We start from the raw sequence: 6000 nt of genomic DNA on the forward strand, positions 1-6000 counted from the left end.
TGCTAATATCAACAAATTTCATAAAAAAAAAAACTTTTTGATATACAAATTATATGAAAATTCAACTCGCCTGTATTAGTTATTTTATTAATTTATTAACCCGATATATTATTTTTCAATAAGTTATATATATTTTTAATGAAATATAATTGGATCACTATATTTTAGAATTTGGTCTTGCAACTACAAAATCCAAATAAAATTTCCATCACAACTAGCAATAGAGCAGTAGCAAGATCCATTTTTACTAGAAAAAACATATCTAAATACACTTTCAAGTCAAAATAACTTTTTTGGGAACCAAAAATGTGGTCACAATTATAATTAAATATCACATGGTGTTGGAAAAAATATCTTATATCTATCTCAACAGCTTATTGAATACCTAGTTAGTGTCTCTTCTTAATTTTATTTCTGACTATAGTTCTAAAGTTCGTTTATATTTTTTAAATAAATAATTTTAACTTTGCAATTTAGTTTATATAATTCTTATAAATATTAGACAATGTTACACTATTTATAATAATCTATTTGAAAACATTTAATATTCCTCGAACATTTCGTTACGGTACGGGAAGTTCCAGCAATTTGCCTTAAGGCACGATGCCATATTTATCAAAGTCGTTTTTAATTTAGTTACAAATTGAGGTGTTTGAACTGAAATATTAATTACAATACAGTAGTGTATTTCAAATTTCACATATGTTACTTTAAGACCGAAAAGTGTCTGACGCCCTAATATTTCGGATATAAGTTGGACTTGTTTCGGACATAGCGGGCGCTAGTCGAATAAAATAGGCAAATAAATACAAAAGCATAAGAACCGCAAAAAAATTAATATTTTAATAATTGAATGAATTTTTTGCCATCTAAAAAATATAAGCCGTTCGATCGCTTGTAAATTTTTACAATCCAACATTTATTGGTAATTTTTTCTAATCATTGTTTTATTGACATTTATTTATTGGTAAATTAGTTGACAATTTATAGAAAAAGAGTTACCCTGATATTTCAGTAGACTTATTTTCTCAATTTTGGCCTACAATTTGAGATTTGTATGCATATTCATGAAAACATTGATCTTTTAAAAATCTGATGAAGGTGCTGTGGAATTAATGATCACTCAATTATTTTAACCTGGTAGTAGATTAAAAAATTGTACTCCTAGACTAGTAATTCCCAACGTGGGGCGCACGCCCCACAGAAAAATCCATTTTGAAATTCAGAGGGGGGAGGCAAATTAAAAAATTACACGACTTTAACCCACTTGCTTTGGGTGATTTGAATATAATTTGTAAATACAGTTAAAAATTCGTTAAATATATTATGATCATTGTTTAGTTTAAGTGAGCACAGGATGCATGTGCAAATCATATAGTTTTTCCATATATATTTCCATAGCTTAGGTAAATACGGATCCCTTTTTAGGTCTAATGCAAAATTTCTCAATATTACGGATTATAGAAAAATTCCAAATTCTGTATGTATTAGTCTGTATATTTATAAATTGCCATCCCTTCCAGACAGCGGTATAATAATTTTTATATTATATTTTTAAATTTAGAATTTTTAGTATTCATCAAGTTGCGAGACTAAGAACATCTTAAGAAATTCAGCTTGCACAACTTACTCAAACATTTAATAAAATTTATAGTTCTATGTCTATTGTTGCACAGTGCACACAATCGTTTAAAAGTGCAGTAATTAATTTTCTATGAAGTGATAACGGCAAAGGCAGCAGTAAGGTGTAATCGACGCCTTAACGGATATTTTGGATATTTTAGATATTTAATACCGAGATAAAAATTCTTATAGAAAAAATAATATTTATAAATTAAATCTTATATACATTCGCATTTCTTATACGCTAACACCTACATCATAGATTTCCTACTCGTGTATTTTTATGTACGTATGCCTATACGTTGCATTCTATACTACACGCCTTACATCTATACCATACGCTATATTTCATCATATACTCTCAAATCCCTACATTGTATACCGAATACACCTAACCTATGTCTACTATATATCCTATTACCTATAATTTTCTTACACGCTACATTGACCCTACCGGGAATCGAACCCGGGTCCGCCGCGTGACACGCTACGACCTTAACCACTACACCACCGTAAGGCTACAATCAACCGTCTTTTTTCGCGTGTCGTCGCGCCACCTTAGTATTAATTATCTAATTAATTAGAAAGTGACCCGCGGTAACAACAGTGCGTCCCATATTATATTATTAATGGGGGTACCCGATAGGGTAGTGGTTAAGGTGCGCGACTTCCACGCGGAAGTCCCGGGTTCAATTCCCGGTATAGACAATAGATAGGTAGAGATAATACATAGAGCGTAAGGTAAACCTATATAATATAGGTGAATATATAAATTAGACAGTAGTATTTATAAGAAGTAAAAGGTATGTAGGTATATAATAAGTTAATGACGGTATAGGTATCTCACGGTATGATAGATAAATAGATATCTATCTATTTATGATATACAATAATATAGTATAGTAAGATAGGTAATAGGTTCTATCATACTATTAGGTTAAGTCTTATAAAGGTATCTATCATACTATTAGGTTAAGTCTTATAAAGTGTTGTAATAAATCTGAGTACTTTTATATCAAAATAAATACCTGTAGGTACTAATGAATACAAATAATACCAGAATAAATATAATTAATGTCATTGAAGAATATAAAATTATGTACTCAATGATTCCCTCATACTTGTACAATTTAATGTATAGACTAGCTGTATATAATAGAGTTAATTATATAAGAAGTCAATATATTAGATTTGTGAGTTCTTATCGAAATATATCAATTTTTTTGAACCGGATTTTAAATTTTAGCGTTCCGGCAAAAAAAATATTAGCACCACTGACCAGTTCTCATTTTGTTAAGAGGCAACTTTCCGGTACTAGTTAGATACAATTTTCATCTGTTTATTTTGAAAATAAATTTTGTGCTTTTTCTAATTTACACTTTTTGAACAAACTAATAGTATTTATATAATATATAATATATATAAAATATATATATAATATATTAGATTTCATTAAAAATTACCATTTATTAAAAACTATAACTGACTATTAATAAACTAATCAGCTTGATTCTCTTAATTTTTTTAAATTTTCATTTTAAATTTTCAAAATCGCCTCAAGATTTTTTACATGGACAAAAAATTTCTGCTAATTTCTGCAACCGACGTGTCTATGTCTAATATTTTGAGTCAGATTTATCTAGCGTGTTATGCTCACATAAATTTCGGACGTTACTTTCCCAAAGTGCTTGTCAGGAGTGAAATCCTGGAGCAATATAAAAATCCGCCGAGTACGGAACTCATCCGGAGCTAATAAGTTGCTACCATATGTAGTAAAAAGCCATCAAGAGCCGGATTTCGGTCGTAATTTTTATAAGCTCTTTTAACGTATAACAATATTAATGGCGAAAAACATTCAGATTTATTATTTGAAAGAAATATTCCGCACTTTGTCTTTCTGACAGTGAAGAATTGATTCGGTTTTTCTTGGGGGTTCGCTCCATTTAAATTTGTTGACAAATTCTGCCTGGTATTTTGCCTTGAGGCAAGTTACATGAACTTCCCGATATGTTTAAATAATCAACTTAATCAATAAAAATAGATTAATTTATGAGTGGATTTCGATTACACATATTTCCTAAAAGGAAATTTTCAAAAATCAACATTTTTATAAATAAACTAGTTTCCACAAAATTTAATGGTTAGTATGCTCACTAAAACCAACTACTCTATCGTTATACCAAGTAAATCGTCTAATTTTAATTTTAACAAACGTCAAAAAAACTACTCATTTTCTCAAACTTTGATGAACTTTTAAAATTAAACGACTTGTCGTAAAGCCGTAATATTGCAGTAAGTTCTGTAAGACAAAGATATATACCGCCAAAAAAAGTTCCATAAAAATCGGCTTAATTTTTTTTTCATCACTAATTACAAGAAAACTGCTCGGTAGTTTTTTACCTAAAACTAATCAGTATCATTCCCAATTAATATCTTTCGAACAGTTTTTGATTTTTTAAAATTGATTCGGTAGTATGAGCTTAAATGTGGGCAAAAAGTTTAACACCTTTTGACAAATTACAAAGAAACGGCTCGGCCGATCGTCGCACTGAGAAACAATAATCTTCATCGAGATACATCAAACGGCTTTTAAATTTCTAAAATCGGTTCAGGAGTTTTTGAGAAAACGTCGATTAAAGGTCTAATTTTGACAAATGCCAAAAAAAAAACGATACCAATTTTTGCAAACTTTGACGAATTTTTAAAGTTAAACAAGTTGTATACAAGTATTTTAGTATAATCTAGAAGACTATGGTACCTAGCGTCAAAAAGATAACTATAAAAATCGTGGAAAAAAATTTTTTTAACACTTGAATACAAGAAAATGGCCCGGCCGGTCTCTACCAAAAACTAATCAGCACGATTCCCAACCAATATCTTTCGAACGGTGTTTGAATGTTCGTAATCGATTCAGAATTGCGGGTTAAAACGTGGACGAACTTTCTTTCACTTTTCTGCGATTTACAAAAAAACGGCTCGGCCGATCGTAGCGCAAAACTGACGAACAATAGTCCTGATCGAGATACATCGAATGGCTTTTAAATTTCTGAAATCGGTCCAGCCGTTTTTGAGAAAACGTCGATTTACGGCAAAAAATCTGTTCACACACACGCATACACACACACATACTTTTTCCAAATTTGGGAATTCTTCTTCGGGAAGTTAAAAATATTGTCTGTTTGGATGAATAATATATATGATATACTATATTCTATTTGATCTTCAATCGAGTTCTTTTACTATCATCATATATTAATTTATGATAATTAATTTTATTAATAGTTTTGGCATTTACTATGCTCGAATAGCTTTAAACTGTGACCTTTGTATAGAATAGACCTAAGGTAGTTTTCTTATTGGCTTGTTAGTTATGCTTGAACGGATGGGAGCAGCTTAGTAATAAATTTTATTCAATGAATGATTTTATATATACTGGAAGAAAATGTAGTATTGAATTTATAAATTATTAAGAGATTATAATATGCTTGCATTATTAATAAAATTATAATTTGGGTTAATAATAAATTTTCTATATATCAATAAATGATTCTATATATGAAAGAAAATGGATAAATGATTGACAAAATGATAAAAACATTCTTTCGATTTTTAATAAATTTTATTCAGTATATATATATACATATATATATATATATATATATATATATATATATTTACGAGGATATACAGTATATCCTCGGACAGATTTTACCATATTCTGATTGAAACCAAGTGGTAACCCTGAAAACTTTATTTTTAATTTTTCAGTTAATTATTAATGTTTTTGTTTATGTATAATGCTTATAAGAAAAACACATAACTCTAAATTTTGTATGTACCTAAGGTAATCATATTTTTTCATGCGAGCCTGAACGGGGTGGGGGAGACTACAATAAAGATAAATTTTAGGATACAATAAAAATAAATTTCAAATTGATCAATTTTTTAATCAGAACTACAGGTTTTAGTGAAAACCTCATATTCGATTATATTATATCTTATATTTTTCAATCTGTAGGTTTTTTCGCCTTTGAGCCTTGTATAAATTTCTGTTCAATTTACTTCATAATTAACTTGAAAAAAGCACTTTTTCGATCGTTTCATAATTTTTGTTGATTTTCGTGAAATTGAAAACAAAAAGTTCAAATTTATTAGTGTGTGATGCTATTTTAACCCGCAATTTGGAATTTTGTATTTGGCATCTTGTTCATAACGTATTGTTTCATAAAAGCATACCCATCTTGTAATTCTATTACCAAGTAATTGCTGAGATTCAATTTATTTATTAATATATTTATCTATGTCTCGAAAATCCGGGACATTCCGAACAAAAGATCTAAATTCGGGCCAAATTTTTTGAATTGAAAATCCCGGGAC

The sequence above is a fragment of the Ctenocephalides felis genome, unplaced genomic scaffold (genome assembly GCF_003426905.1).
Source record: "Ctenocephalides felis isolate EL2017-DRISC unplaced genomic scaffold, ASM342690v1 CF-g0.4_SCAFFOLD_01170, whole genome shotgun sequence".
NCBI lineage: Eukaryota > Metazoa > Arthropoda > Insecta > Siphonaptera > Pulicidae > Ctenocephalides > Ctenocephalides felis.